Source organism: Brienomyrus brachyistius, unplaced genomic scaffold (genome assembly GCF_023856365.1).
Source record: "Brienomyrus brachyistius isolate T26 unplaced genomic scaffold, BBRACH_0.4 scaffold33, whole genome shotgun sequence".
NCBI lineage: Eukaryota > Metazoa > Chordata > Actinopteri > Osteoglossiformes > Mormyridae > Brienomyrus > Brienomyrus brachyistius.
The window spans coordinates 3,121,208-3,138,278 of NW_026042308.1; positions in this window are offsets into that span (position 1 = coordinate 3,121,208).

Sequence of the window (17,071 nt, forward strand, 5' to 3'; positions counted from 1 at the left end):
TAATGCACAAAGTAAAATCGTAGGACTAAATATGACAATAAAAAATTAAAAGAACATGAAACGTTTAAGGAGAGATATTAGAAGTGACAAACTGCCAGTCCCATCAGACGGCCATCGGCCATCGACCTGCGGCCCAGGGTGCTCCGGTGACAGGAGCACTTATGTTCCACCATGCTGTTCGTTATGGACACACTGTGGGCAGCACAGGGATTCAGATCGGCCAGGCCGTTCCTCCCAATCACACCCTTCCAGGTTTCACTGTCGCTACGCACATCAGCGTTAATGTCTCCCAGCAGGACAATGCAGTCCCCACGGGGGGCACCTCCCAGCCCCCCCTCTCAGGTCTCCAAGCAGGCCAGGTACTCTGAGCTGGTGTTCGGTGCATACGCATAAACAGTCAGACCCCCTCCCCCAACTCGAAGTGGAAGGGAGGTAACCCTCTCACTCACTGGGGTGAACTCCAACGTTCTGGCACTGAATTGGGGGGGCTATTAGCTTATTTCGCAGAGGTCACCATTTTCAAAATGAAAACGAGGCTGAGGTGGGATGAATTCCACAAAATTCGTTGATGCTACTGTGGCATATTCTTGTGAACCAGGATGTACATCTTATTAAAAACAAGAATGTGATCAAGGTTTGTCTTTCTCTTGATTTCCTTGTAACCGGGACACTTAGAAGCTAAGTTCAAATTTAGAAAACACACTTTTGCAGAATCATGGATTTACAGTAGTGAGGATGTTTCATATAACCAAGCTGCCTCCTGCTATAATTCCTCACAGTGGGGCTGAAGATTTTTATTTTCTAAGTGAAAACCCAAGATCCATTGGAGGTGAAGTACCTGACTCTGCTTGGACCTAAAATATATTCATACCCCATTGATTAACTCTGTAATGTACCATATATGTTTAGTAATATGTATCCAGCGTTTTCAGCCTCTCTCAGGATAATAGTGCTTGTTGTCTCAGAAAATTGTAAACTCAGAAAATAAATCAAGCTTGTTAATAACTAACGTTAGTCATTCACGCTGCAAAGAATATTTTGATGTTTGCTGATTAGCTAGTACATTGACACTTAGGCTACGCCTGTCAAAATCCTTAACTTACCTTTAATATCAGTAATGTTCCCCTCTATTCAGTTGCTGTATCCTTTTAACAGAACTGCTCTTGATATTCAACATCCCTCCTCAGCCCATTTTTCAGCATCGTTTATGGTAAAATGTGGCACCAGCTCAAAGTTTACGGTCCAAGCCGTTGTTATGTGACTGTACTTCCAGGCTTCCACTTGGGGTGACTCCCTCCTCTGCCTCGCTTTCCATTCAAAATGGCGGCCGTGTGAAATCAGCACATAAGTAGACCCACACCTGCCCAGCACCTCTCACCAGGGGCAAGTCAAGAGTGGAATAGAGGGGAGTCCAGCGCCTCTCACCAGGGGCAAGTCAAGAGTGTAATAGAGGGGAGTCCAGCCCCTCTCACCAGGGGCAAGTCAAGAGTGGAATAGAGGGGAGTCCAGCCCCTCTCACCAGGGGCAAGTCAAGAGTGGAATAGAGGGGAGTCCAGCGCCTCTCACCAGGGGCAAGTCAAGAGTGAAATAGAGGGGAGTCCAGCCCCTCTCAAGCCCAACCTGTGCATATATTTAGTCTGTATCTCTCTACCTCCCCAATCAGCTCAGGTTCCTTTCCCACCAGAGAGGTTACTTTCCATGTTCTTAGAACCAGAACTGGTAGCCGATGATGGGTCCGCCTAGGCCCCTGCATACACTGCCACCTGATCCACATTGCACCCAACCCCCACGGCTCGCCCTGCAGATGGTGGATACACAGGAGGGGGGGCCCATGTAAATTAGGCGCTCACCTGCTCCAGGGAAGGGTCCAGGTCTCCCCAACCTGGGCAGGGTCACATGATCCTTAGTGTTAGTGACTCACACTTTGTCTGGCTGCTCACCCAGGAACAATTTGCCTTGGGAGACCCAAACAGGGGCAGCTCCCCGACAACATAGCTGCTAAACTCACAGAGGAACACGACCCCTTCCAGCACAATAGTGTCAATACATGGAAGGGCCCAAACGTCACCCCCGATCTACCAACATACTGTCCTGGCTGACCTCCCTCAAGCGTTACCTACTGATCTAATACCATACTGACAAGGATAACCTCCCTCAAGCGTTACCTACTGATCTAATACCATACTGACAAGGACAACCTCACTCAAATGTTACCCACTGATCCAATACCATACTGTCATGGACAACCTCACTCAAATGTTACCCACTGATCCAATACCACACTATCAAGGATAACCTCCCTCAAGTATTACCCACTGATCTACTACCATACTGACATAGATAACCTCCCTCAAGTATTACCCACTGATCTACTACCATACTGACATGGATAACCTCACTCAAATGTTACCCACTGATCCAATACCATACTGTCATGGATAACCTCACTCAAATGTTACCCACTGATCCAATACCACACTATCAAGGATAACCTCCCTCAAGTATTACCCACTGATCTACTACCATACTGACATGGATAACCTCACTCAAATGTTACCCACTGATCCAATACCATACTGTCATGAATAACCTCACTCAAATGTTACCCACTGACCCAATACCATACTGTCATGGATAACCTCCCTCAAGCATTACCCGCTGATCTTACACCAAACTGTCATGGTTAGCACTGTGTTGGTTAGCAGCTAATAGACAAAGAAAAGTGATGGATGTGTTGCAATTTTAAATTTAACAAGTTTAAATTTAACAAGCTGAGTTTAACAAAATACAATGTTCCAGTCAAAAGTGAGATGAGTGTTAATGTGCTTCTTAAAAGCTGTACAATAAATTCATTGTTTAAAAGAATCTCTTCTGTGATGAATGTAATGGCTCACTGTGATATAATATACAGTGCACCAATGCAAAAAGTGGTTTTTAATTATTAAATTATTCTAATGTTGCACAGTCAAAAGAGCAGTTCAGGATACATTTCACTGCATGTTGTACCTGTATAACTATGCATGTGACAAATAAATAATCTTGAATCTTAAAAGTCTTTCATTTTCCTAAAGGTGAACCGGTGTGAACTCACAGAGGAATGCTGTGAGGCACTGGCTTCAGCTCTCAGATCAAACCACTCACATCTGAGAGAGCTGGACCTGAGTGACAATGACGTACAGGATTCAGGAGTGAAGCTGCTCTCTGCTGGACTGAGTATTCCACACTGTAAACTGGAGAAACTGAGGTCAGTATTACTGGGTATTCCACACTGTAAACAGGGGATACTGAGGTCAGTATTACTGGGTATTCCACACTGTAAACAGGGGATACTGAGGTCAGTATTACTGGGTATTCCACACTGTAAACTGGAGAAACTGAGGTCAGTATTACTGGGTATTCCACACTGTAAACAGGGGATACTGAGGTCAGTATTACTGGGTATTCCACACTGTAAACAGGGGATACTGAGGTCAGTATTACTGAGTATTCCAGACTGTAAACAGGGGATACTGAGGTCAGTATTACTGGGTTTTCCTTCCACACAGTAAACTGTATTTATTGAAAGGAAACACATTGTCAATAGGAAAGTAGTTACATTTACTTATAAGTAATACTTGTATTGGTGATGTGATCTTATTTATCAGTGTTTTTGTCTGTCTCTCTGCAGGCTGTAGAGTCACAGAAGAAGGCTGTTCTTCCCTGGTTTCAGCTCTAAGGTCAAACCCCTCACACCTGAGAGAGCTGGATCTGAGCTACAATCACCCAGGACACTCAGGAGTGAAGCTGCTCTTATGGAATATTATTTAGCACTATATAACATAGAATATAAGTTTTATGATATTATTAAGTATGCTAAATATCCATGATGTAATCATTACAATATAAACATTATAATGTAATCAACACAATGTAATCAACTGAGTATGTATTTGCACCTTTTGTTAGTCTGAGTTTCTGTTTATGTTATCCTTGAGATCGTTAACCAACGACATACTTGTGTACTATCCAACTCACAAGATTAGCGGGAAAAAAATAATAACAAGCGTTCCACTTTTGTACTTCAGGCAGTGCCCGTTTAACTGTGCAAGAGCCCGTGTTAATACACAAACAACTCACAGAATGCACATGTACACTGCGGCCATTTTCCGCGCAGAAGAACCGAGTTGAATGCCTTGGCGAATTATTCCGAAAATAAAGAAACACCGCTGCCACCAGCCTGTAACCCTGGTTTCTTGATAAATGGGTAGCGCGTGCCAGTCTCCCTCTTGGGCTGTGGGTAATAAGCGGGCTACAGTTCCTTTTGCAATCGTTTTTAATAATCACCACTCGGCGACACAGTACCTTACAACTTGCTCCAGCCGCGCTCCAAACTCCCTTCCCGCGCTTCGCATTAAACTGTCCCCCTGTGTACCAGGGCAGATAGGAACTAATAATACAGTTAACCAAGGAAACATACTGAACCTTAATGTAAACACATGTAAATATAACTGAAATAATAGAGTACTGTAACAGATAATAAATAAAATAAAAATAATTAAATCTGATCATTCAACATAACTGTCAAGACAATAACATTGTAATGTAAAATAAATATATATTAACCTTAATAAAATTACTGCAAAGCATAATAATAATATACAACATAAATCAGTGGCATATACTTTAACTAAAATAATCCAAAAATATATAATGTACACAGCAAATATGGTTACACGTATGATCAGGATCACATAACTGCATGGTGCGCAAGTACGCATTCCCCATACACGCGCGGCAATTCCTTGTTGTAGCAGCGCAAATGCGTATTTATTTTTATGTGCATTCACGCTATGGCTAGAAATTACCGTGCATCTTAACATTTATGTGGCTAATTTGTACCTCTTTATATATATATCTTTATATATAATGATTTCTTGTCATAACATTGCCAATGTACATAAAATAAACAAGCATTTGCGCTGCTACAAAATATTACCGCGCGTATCGCTTTAGACAGTGAATGAGTACTTTCATATCAGTTATGTGCCCCCTGCATATGATAATTTTTGCATATAAAATAAGGGGGTCGACTTACGCAGGGTTGCCAACTTTGGTCAGCTGGTTGGCGTGAGATTTTCACTTCGAGACAAGTCTACACACGTATTCACATTTATATAACCGTTTTATTACCTTGTAAATAGGTTTTAGGGTTTGCAAACTGCCCAAACGCTTTTGATGTAACCAGTTTTAGGTTTTAAATGGATTAATAGAGATTCTCCATAAGATTTCTTGCCGTGAGTGTTTAGTCTGAAAGCCCGAGTCTCGCGCCACATGCGTCAGAGTTGGCAACCTGCTTACGGCCGAATTGAACCCACGACCGGTCAGTCGGAGCCGAACGCGGCCGACAGTCGCCGACGAGCTGCATAGGATCGCATTGTCTGTTATGGTACGAATGGGCGTCCGTGACAACAGCTTGGTTACTTTTGAATCACATGTACTTACCTTATCAAACATCTTTCGCGACTGGTCGTATTTTGAGCTCTCTTAAGATTTTAAAAATGGAAAACAAAGAAATTAAAGTAGTTAAGATTAAAATTGAAATAAAAATAAAAGTGAAAATAACATATAAGGAAGAGGGATCTTTTTCCCCAAGAAATGAGGTGCTGAAGAAGAACATCGGCGAGAGGGTGGACATGGTGAAGGTGATTAAGAAGGATGACACAGACAAGCCCGGATCGACATGGAGGGTGTCTTACATACCGAAGGTAAAGCACTGGCTTAAGAGACCTTATTAGAGCACTTTCATTAGAGCATAAAATGTCTTAAATCAATCATCTTTCCTTGTTTTAACAACCGGCTGTCCCAGACTGGAACCGAAGAAAGTTTCCGTGGCCAGAGGAGTCGTCCATGGAGCGCGAGGGACAGGCCACCCCCCCTGGAGGAAGCAGGAACAACGAGGAAGAAGCCCCAGCTAAAGTTCCTCCATCGGACAGACAGCAACGGCTCCTGCGCCCTGCGAACAGAGAGAGGCCAGGGGCAGCGTCAGCATTCGGCGGAACAGCAACTCCTGCAGCGGATTCATGGACTTATGGGTTATGGTGGGAGACGGAGGACTGACAGAGACATTGTTCCTGACGGACTTGTGGGTTATGGCCGGGGACGGAGGGATATTAGAGATACGGTTTAAGTGTTAATGTAGATATAAGATAGATGAGATAAGTTAAGTTAAATTATAATGATAGGTTAAGATAAGAGCTTTATAATAAAACTTAATATTCAAACTGTGTCTTTGTCATCTCTTCAGTGTTGTGTCTGTCTTGCTTTGATAATTTTGCATCGTTAATTTATATCTGACACTCTCCTAAATATCAATATGCAGAGAAGGAGGAATGGGAGGAAGGTACGGTTAAGTTAAAGGAAATGATAAAGTATCAAAATCACAGTGTTACCTTATTTTGACGCAGAGAAAGTAATTTCAGTGTTACTGCCACCTTTGAGTTAATGGCTGCAAATGTTGGTGTTAGAAGTGCCGGTAAATAACGCAGCGTAAGTTTAACTCTGGTGTATTTCTGAAAAACGCGCCGCCTTCTGCCTGCTGTCATTCGGCCAACATATAGGAGATCTGGTATCTGGTAAGTAACTGGTAAAGTTGTCATTTAACGTAATGCTAACGTTCATTACCAGTTAGTAAAGTGTTTTACTGTATCACGCACCTTACACTACGAAATCAAGCCCCTTAATTTTTACTCCTTAAAATTACCTTAACTTTGACCTTAATTATTGCTATATGTGAAATTAAGGGAAAAGGTGCAATGATTAAGGCCAATTAAGGGGTAAAACTACTCAATTTCCCAATTTAATTTTTCAAAATTACCTCTTAAATTTACACTCAAAAAATCCTTAATTCACCCCTTAATTTTTTTATGAATTAAGGGGCAGTTTAAGATTGTTTGACGGTCTGTAATTACATAACATTGCCCTTTAATTCTGATTAATTAAGGGGCAGTTTAAGAGTATCGTAAGGTTCCTTTACTATTTAAAATTACTTATATTTGCCCTCAATTCTAATAAATGGTGTTTAATATTATTATAAGGGTCCGTAAACCCTTAAAATTCTTTATTTCACTCATTAATTTTTATTAATTAAAGGATTATTTAGGGGGTGGCATGGTGGTGCAGTGGTTAGCACTATGGCCTCACGCTTCTGGGACCCGGGTTCGAGTCTCTGCCTGGGTTACGTGTGTGGAGTTTACATGTTCTCCCCATGTCGTCGTACTCTGGTTTCCCCTCACAGTCCAAAAGCATGCTGAGGCTAATTGGAGTTAGTAAATTGACCGTAGGTGCTAAAACACTAAACCCTATTGTCTGAACCCACTTATTGATTCAGTCACTCTTTTGGCAAAATCATAAGCACTCGTCACATGTTTAGACACATCTTGTCAACACATTGTCATTGTGATGCACCTGTATTGCATAATGGTGAACACAGGTGGCAAAAGTCAAACACAATTAAAGCTCAGGTGTCACCGGTTGAACACAACAACTCAAAATATATCACACTTGTGGCTAATGATGTGAGGGTACATATAAGCCAGAGCACTGGTTTGTGAGGCACTACAATGAATAGAAATCTAAGGAGAGGAGTTTGTGTGAGAGGAGGTCGAGCAGGTCAAGGTGGTCGAGGTGGTCAGCGAGGACAAAGAAGAGTAATATCTGATGAAATCAGAGCTACTGTGATTGACCATGTTCTTGTCCATGGTATGACAATGAAGGAGGCCGGACTAAGGGTACAACCAAACATCAATAGATTCACTGTGTCCACCATAATCCGAAGATTTAGAGAAGAGAGCAGGTAGGTACTTTTTTGACATTATAGTATGTAAATGTTGACAACAATTACATATCTACAATGACTGTACTATATACTGTCCCACAGTAAACATGTTTCGGTACATCACTGTGCCAGTGTACTATAGTATTGTAATGGAGAGTTAGTCTGACTGTTTGTAGGCCTATTCCATGTATGTATTTTTGTAAGTGCATGTTCTCTTTTTGTAGAATTGAACGACTGCCACATAGGGGTGGTTTGACATCTATGTTCTCCCCACACCAAGAGACCCTAATTGTCGACATGGTCCGTGAGAACAACACCATTAAACTGCGTGAAATTCAGCAGAGGATCATTCAGGACCATGTGCATTTTGAGGGTATCAACAGTGTCAGCCTCTCTATTGTTGACCGTGTCCTCAAGCGCAACAGAGTGCCCTTTGAATGCAACTTTGATAGAGTCAAAGAGCAAAGATCCCAGTATGTACTGGTTGGTATATATCCAGACACATAAATGTTGGTTACTGTATGTAGTGTTTACTGTAGTTGGCCTACATCACTCACAAAAATATATATCTATTTCTACAGAGAGTTTTTGAACTGGATGCAATGGAAAAACTCCATGAATACATCTACATGGATGAAGCTGGATTTAATCTCACCAAAAAGAGAAGGGGAGGCCGTAATGTGATTGGCGAATGGGCCATTGTTGGTGTCTCTGGGCAGCGTGGTGGCAATGTCACATTGTGTGCTGCCATCAGTAATCATGGTGTTGTCCACCATCAGGCGACCCTAGGGCCCTACAACACTCACCAGCTCCTCATTTTCCTCAATCACATGCGAGATGCTCTGTTAGGGCAGCAGGATGAGCAGCCCATCTATGTTGTTGTTTGGACAATGTGAGTTTTCACAGAGGCCTCCAGGTTAGAGAGTGGTTCAATATGAACCAAGGTTTTATCAATCTTTGCCTTCCACCGTACTCCCCTTTCCTGAACCCCATTGAAGAATTCTTCTCCTCATGGCGGTGGAAGGTATATGAACGCCAACCTTACACCAGGGTAAATCTCCAAGCCATGGAACTGGCCTGTGGTGACATAGGTGTGGAGGCATGTCAAGCCTGGATACGGCATGCCAGGGGTTTTTCCCCCGTTGCCTGGCCAGAGAAAATGTGGCCTGTGATGTAGATGAAGTCCTGTGGCCTGACCCAGTATGGAGAAATGATGCTGTGGCAGAGTAATGCACTTCTTTTCTTTGTACTTCAATTGTATATTTTTGTGCTTTATTGTTATGTACAAGTGCTACATGTAAATGCACAGGATTTCTGTTTTTTTGCAATTTCTTTTTTCTATGTACTAGTGTTACAAATGCCCAGGTATTTTGTTTTGCAACATGCATTTAACCTAAATAAACATTTATTTCTACCGCTTCATGTCCTGAGCATTGTGTTTTCCTTTTTTCTATGTAGTGTTTAGTGACTACTCAGTGGAGTATTGAATTTAGATTGACTTGAGGCATGATTTGACAGCATAGTTCAGTTTTGAGTGCAGATTGAACTGTTTTGGGGGGAAAGTTTGGTTTTGCAAGAAGAGTCAAAGGTTTTGTGAATGTAGCTTGAAAATTGGGTTTTGTGCTCACAGTTTAGAGAAAAGGAAAGCAGCTTTCCAGGAATGTGTCTGAGCAATCGAGAAAAACTGTAATACGATGGTTTGTGTTAACTGAATGGTACAAAAATACCATTTTTACAAAGGTTTGAAGAGTTAAGCAAGATTTATTAGCTTTTGCAAGAGACCTACAATGTTTTGCTGATTTGGTGATTTTTTTATTTGTGTGCAGAGTTTTTGCAAAATAGCCAGTAGTTACAAAAATGTGTTTAAGCCATCAGAAAAAAACGTGTGTGCTTTGGTGCCCATCCATCCATCCATTTTCCAAACCGCTTATCCTACTGGGTCGTGGGGGGGTCCGGAGCCTAGCCCGGAAGCAATGGGCACGAGGCAGGGAACAACCCAGGATGGGGGGCCAGCCCATCGCAGGGCACACTCACACACCAGTGACTCTCACACACACACCTACGGGCAATTTAGCAACTCCAATTAGCCTCAGCATGTTTTTGGACTGTGGGGGGAAACCAGAGTACCCGGAGGAAACCTCACGACGACATGGGGAGAACATGCAAACTCCACACATGCGACCCAGGCGGAGACTCAAACCCGGGTCCCAGAGGTGTGAGGCAACAGTGCTGACCACTGCACCATCATGCCGCCCCCCATAAATTCATTTTTCCATTTTTATTTTCAATAATATTGATGTTAACTCAGCATCTTATTTTCAATGTTGAAAAAGTCGCTTTATATCAAGGTTTCGCCACCATTAATTTTTCAATATTGAAAATCTGACCAAAAATCAATTCAGTTTCAATGCTGATAATTTAACACTGACCATAATTCAGTGCATTTAACTATACTTCAACGCTGAAACAATAATATGATGCTATCTGGGCTATGAATAATTATTTCAATTGATATACAGATTACAAACCCATATAGGTGACACACAGGTACATAATGAGTGGCTTATGTCTGGGGCAGCTAGCTACTGTGTTTGATAACCCACCATTATAATAATAGTTTCCTTGCACCTGTATAAAAGTAAACCAATTGATCCCTCTTGCAATAACCTGTGGTATGAAACAGAATAGAATGTATGGTACCAGTCTTGGGGAAAACCAGTGAGAATCCACTGTGAAACAGAACTGTGCAAATTCCCATGTCTTCCTAATGACAAGGGCAAGACTGGTAATCACACTAGCCTCTCAGCAGGAGTGTTAGTGTAAAAGCAGTGCTTACTGACACAGATAATAAAGCTTGTTAGAATGCGTAACTTAATTATTTAGCTGGGCCCAGAAGAGGTGAGAGCTCCCCTAGTGGCTACAGGAGTATTAGTGTAAAAGCAGTGCTTACTGACACAGATAATAAAGCTTGTTAGAATGCGTAACATAATTATTTAGCTGGACCCAGAAGAGGTGAGAGCTCCCCCAGTGGCTACAGGAGTGCATTTTCCCCAAAGCAAATATAATGGATGGGATACAAGAACAAATCAAATTATTTTCCTCATTTAATATTCAGATTTTAATTGGGCTTAAATTTTAGAACACAGTGTGTTCTAGGATGGTACGTCATGGATATTAGTCTCTACCACATTCTAACGCTATAAATCCGGACCTTTTCCTATGTTTGATTTGGTGGCTGCCAGGCGTTATGAGTAGTATAGTGACTATGGTAGGCGTGTGATTCCCTAAGGAATTTTTTGTCCTGTTCTGTGTGGCAAATACATATAATGCTGACATTTTTCCTGGAAGATTTGGGATTTTTCATCCCGTGCCTTAAGGTATTTCTCTCCAGCTCTAGGGAGTCTCCCCCGAAAACACCAGTCACTCACTAGCCTTACATTTATGCTTGCTGACTTATTCAACACCATGATTGGATTAACAGAAAAACAGAAACCTATTAAGAGGCTGCACCATATCATGATATGCAAATAAACATCCAGCATCATTGTTTCACAGGAAGTACATTATTTATTGATAATTATAACCCTAACCCTTACTTCTCAGCTTGACAAACATAAGGTGCAGCGCGTGAGCATGTGAACTGGTTGAAATGCAAGTGTCTCACAGTCAATGCATAAGACTTGAGAGCCCTGACTTTACTTATATAGCCCACAACATGTTTATGATTCATAAATAAATCTGGCCAGCAAATCGGTCTTTCATTTTCCACAGAATAAAAAAAACGATAATGTTATCCCGCTGATAATTGCAGGCGCGTTTCACCCCCGGCACTGGCTGGAGACACAGGCAAAAGGCATACAATCTTATGGAGGTACAAAAATTATTCCATCTACTCTGCACTTCTGCATAACTTCCATCATAGTGCCAGTTTTTACGGTCAGCAAGTTTATTACTGTAAGCGCCTCCATAGTAGTGCCTCTGAGGAACTGAACCGGACTTCCGATGGTGTCTCTCACATGCACATCATACATATATATATATATATATATATATATATACACTCACTCTCTCCGGGTCTTTCACATGATATACGACGATGTGGTCAGCCACCATATGGGAGGCATATTCAGGCATAAATGAGGGGCATATTTGCAAGTCGCACTAATATGCCTAGTTATAAACTTAGTTGTATTGTCTCCAAAAATGGTTGCAAAATGCGACTAAATGGTCGCATCCTGGAACCCTGTGGAGCCACACTTTTGATTTCTTAGGCATATTTAACACAATGCGATAAAAACATCGACACACACATGAACCAGGTCACTAGTTTGTCTCTGGGCTTCGGCCTATATGGCATGTTTGTGAAATGTTGCGTCACATAGCTAATCACCAGTGATCTTAGGTCTATACCCAAGTATGCTGCATGCTTATTAGCTCACAGACACTGAAATTTATTCTTTGGGTATGGGAATTTGGGCACCAAAAGAAAATTAAATTCTCGATCTTCAATAGGATTGGAACATTTCAGTCAGTACCACAAATTTACCGAAGTTCGGTACTCACTCAGAGTACTCAGAGGGATGTCAGAGTAAGAATCTACCCTTCCGTTGCGTTGAGCGGTATATCTTTGTTACGGCAATTCCAGTGAGAGTGCATTGGTGGCCACATTGTAGCTGGTTATCTTATTTTTAAATTGTGTGGATTAAAAAAAAGAAATTCAAATTAAGGATCAGGATCCCCAAAAAAGAGCTACAAAAGAATACAGTGGTACCTCAGCACTCAAACTCATTAGAACTCAACTTTCTTAAAAGTTGAACCAACCAGTTTGAAAAAAATTACATAGAACTCGATCTGAATCTCACAAGTCGTGAACACCGACCTGAGATAACTTATACACGCGCTGGGAAATGAGTCACATGGCGTGTCTCTCAGCAGAAACAAAGGGGTGGCTTCAGTCTCAGCCTCGCGTTCGCTGTGATAGCATCGTTTGTCGGTGATGCTTTTTTTATTGACAATATCAGGCAATACACTGTACTTTATATCATTTTGGTACCCATTGCTCACCAAAAAGTTACACAATAGTTGTACAAATGTTCCAACCCAAAAGTTTGTGATTTACGAACAAATTAACGAATACGGAGTAATAATAAAAATAAACAATGGACCGCATGGCATAGTGTAGTGTTGGCACTCTGTCTGGGTTTATGAAAAAGGTGTCATTGGTTTTGTTTAACTTTACACATGTTCTGTGTCAGAGTCGCGGGTAGGCGGGTAAGGCGAACGGGCAGGCAAGCAGGCAGGAAGCAGGCAAGGAGGCGAAATACGGGGGAAAACTGGGGATTTATTAAGGCTGCGGGCAGCACGGGACAATAGACTAGTACTGACATCGACTAACATCACCTAACGTCAGTGACGGACAAAAAACCAGGGCAAGACATGGACTGAAATAGACGAGACTGGGCTAAAATAATCGGACACAGCTGTGCAAGATCAGGGAAGCACACGTGGGTAATCAGGGGGCGTGGCACACACGAGGATCGTACGAGCCGGGCATGACAATGTACACCTTCTTTAAAATAACAAGACTATATCCTAAATTCTTACACCCCTGCCTGATTCCACAGTTCCTACCCCACACTTATATGGCCCCCCTCCCACCCTTCCATGACTTGTGAGATAAGAAAAGCAGACTTCTGCCTGCCTGGTCGGTCATTTCTAGCCGCGATTTAGGTTCTTCCTCAAATCTTGTTGCCTAAATAACTTATATCACACTGATATTAATTTAAAATTTCGCTATAACAAAACAATCCTTATACATTTTAATAAAAAACGTGAACTATATATGTTTGGTGTTTTTTTTATTGAGCAAACTCTTTTGTGTTTTTGTGTGCGTGTCCGATATAACTGTAGTTTGTATCAACTTTTTTTTTAGTTTGACCTCCGGGATGTCTGTTTGTGTGCATGCGCGTGAATAAACATTTACTGAAAAACGTATTTATTAAAATAACTAAGACTTTATTCTGTTTTTAAAAATGTGTTTTGATGCATGTCACTAAATGCTGCTTAATAGTACCTAACCGGGGGTGCTCCCCCAGAGACAGTTGCTAGTCCATTTATTCTTTTAAAGACTACTGATTCCATTTTGGTGCCATATGCTTTTGTCTTGTAGGCCATAGGATAGCTCCATTTGTACCAGCTATAGGCCATGGTACGTCTGGGCTATTATGCTTAAATTCTTTATTAATTAGCGTTGGCTATGTGTAACACATTTCATACTTCTTTTACACACGTTTACTTATTGTATACACACTTTAAAGTTACGAAAAGACAGTGGTGTGTGGGTATCGTGGCTGCACGCACAAGCGCGACATGGAGAGTTATTTTAAGAAGGATCGCCCACGTTATTCCTTGATTCTTGTTGTCGAAATGCTTAAGATGTTTTATTTTAAATAACACATTAGCCGAAAAAGAGTCGTGGGACCGCTGCGGTGGTGGGGGTCACACACTACCCCCCGCTCCTTGTGCCTCTTTACCATAGGAGGAAAACTCCGCTCGACGTAATAAAATTATCTGCGGATGGTTTTTTATGTTCGTCGCCGCGTTTCTCTTTTAACCCATATTTGTACTTGTGCGCAGACGGTCATATATGAAAAAGCAAAACTTCAAACAGAATTTTACTGTGGGACAACATGTCCGACTTGACGTGTGGCCCAAGTTATTAGTGATGACCTACCGGGATGTACAAAAGTGCGGCCCCATACGCTGATGTAATACAAATGGTTGCGTGAGGAAAAACACACATACAAGTCAAAACTACCGCCAAGCGTTTTTATTGGATGACAGACCCTCCGCCTCCTCCTCTCATTCTTTGCTCCAACTTTACCATTTTCTCCCAGAGTCTCATTCTCTCAGAGTTTCTCTCAGACTCGCGCAGCAGCACGGCTCTCAGCTCTCCGGCATCAGACTCGCGCAGCGGCACGGCTCTCAGCTCTCCGGCATCGCTCTCTCCGAGTCCTTTGCGGATTATCTAAAGCCGTGGGGACCTTACCGCAGTACCGCACCAGACACACAGCATCACTCTCTCAGAGTCCTTTGCGGATTCTCCAAAGCCCGGGGACCTTACCACAGTACCGCACAACATACGCTCACACTCCATCAGGTAAATCACCCCGCTCAGCCCCGGCAGCGTCCGACAAAACCCCACACTATCCTCAATATAAAAAATTATAATTTTTTAAATAATAATAAATAAATAATAACTTATTAAAATAATACACACTCATAAGCACTCTCCTCAATATAAAATAATAATTTTAAAAATAAATATAAAATAATAAATAATTAAATAATTAAAAATAATAATAAATAATTAAAAATAATAAATAAATAAATCCCTCTCCCATGACGTCACATCGTACCACCACAACCACGCCCCAAACTCCACCTTTATCACCTTTAGGTCATAAATCTTTTTGAAAGAAGCGGTATTCATATACTCTCTCCAGTGAAAAGACAATGTGGAGTAGATGTGGATCCATTCCATGTCACTTGGTATGTTCGGCCTTCTAGGTAGGAAGCCAGCCAGCGCCAGGCCAAGCCACCAATGCCAAGACTCCTAAGGATGGATAGGAGAGTTTTGTGATTGACCGTGTCAAATGCTGCTGATAGGTCAAGAAGGATGAGGACAGATGACAGTTTGGCTGATCTGGCAGCATGTAGCTTCTCAGTGACTGCTAAGAGGGCAGTCTCTGTAGAGTGAGCTGCTTTAAAGCCAGACTGATTAGCATCCTGGAGGTTGTTTTGAGAGAGATAGAGAGAAAGCTGGTTGTAGACGGTGCGTTTGAGGATTTTTGAAAGGAAGGAAAGAAGCGATACTGGTCGGTAGCTGCAAGTGTCTGAGGGATTTAGAGTGGGTTTTTTTAGGATGGGAATGACCCTGGCTATTTTGAATGCTGTTGGTACATGACCGGAAGTTATGGAGCCATTAATGATAGTGGCGATGAAGGGGAGAAGGTCTAGAGAGATTGTCTGTGAGGGGGGAGGGAAATCCGTAGTGTGTAGTGTAGTGGATGAGGAGGGAGAGAATGTCTGACAGATTCTGTCAATCTTCTCGGCAAAGAAATTGGCAAAATCTTCAGCAGTCAGGGAGGATGGAGCAGAAGGTGGTGGAGGGTTGAGCAGTGATGAAAAGATGTTTTGGAGTTTGCAAGGAACACATGAGGATAATTCTAGTTTATTTGTAAAAGGTAGTTTTAGCTGCAGTCACGTCTGAAGAGAATTTGGATAGCAGAGTACGGTAGGAAGACAGATCTGCATCAAGCTTAGATTTCTTCCACGTCCTCTCTGCTACCCGCAATTCTCTTCGGTTGGTGCGTAATGCAGCTGAAAGCCAAGGAGTAGACCGAGTTTTCCTGGGTTTGGAAGACAGCGGGCAGAGTTTGTCCAAGAATGTGTAAAGTGAGGAGATGAGAGTATCAGTTGCAGACTCCAGTGCCAAGGAGGAAAAGGAGTCAAGGTCAGGAAGGTAAGACAAGGTGCGCGAAGCAACAGAAGAAGGGGAGATGGAGTGGAGGTTTGGTCGAGTGGGGAGGAAACATTGAAAACCGGGATTGGGCAAGACGGGTAGGGCAATGGTAAAGGATACAAAGTGGTGATCAGAAATGTGTAGAGGAGTAGAAGTGATGTCAGTAGCCGGAGAGGGGCGGCTGAAAACCAGGTCGAGGACGTTACCTCCTATGTGTGTGGGAGAGCAGTTGTTGGATGCTAGAGAGAAGGAGTCGAGAAAAGGGAGGAGATCAGAAGAGAGGAGCTTGTCATGGGGGAGGTTGAAGTCACCAAGGAGAATGAGAGAGGAGCTGTCAGTGGGGAAGAGACAGAGGAGAGTATCGAGTTCCTCTAGAAAGCAGCCTAGGGGGCCAGGAGGGCGGTAGACAACAATGATCCGAATATCAAGTGGAGAGGTAACAGCAACTCCATGGATTTCAAAGGATGAAATGTTGAGATGGGGCAGAGAGAGGGGCGTGTAGCACCAGTTCCGAGTTACCAATAGACCTGTGCCACCGCCCCTGCCAGTCTGGTGAGGAGAGTGAGAGAAAGCATAAGCAGAGGAGAGAGCTGCCGGGGTAGCCGAGTTCTCAGGCGATATCCAGGTCTCCGTCAGAGACAGAAAGTCAAGAGAGTGGTGTGAAGCAAGGGCGGAAATGAAATAAGCCTTCGTTACAGCAGACTGGCAGTTCCAGAGGCCACCCAACACGCTTC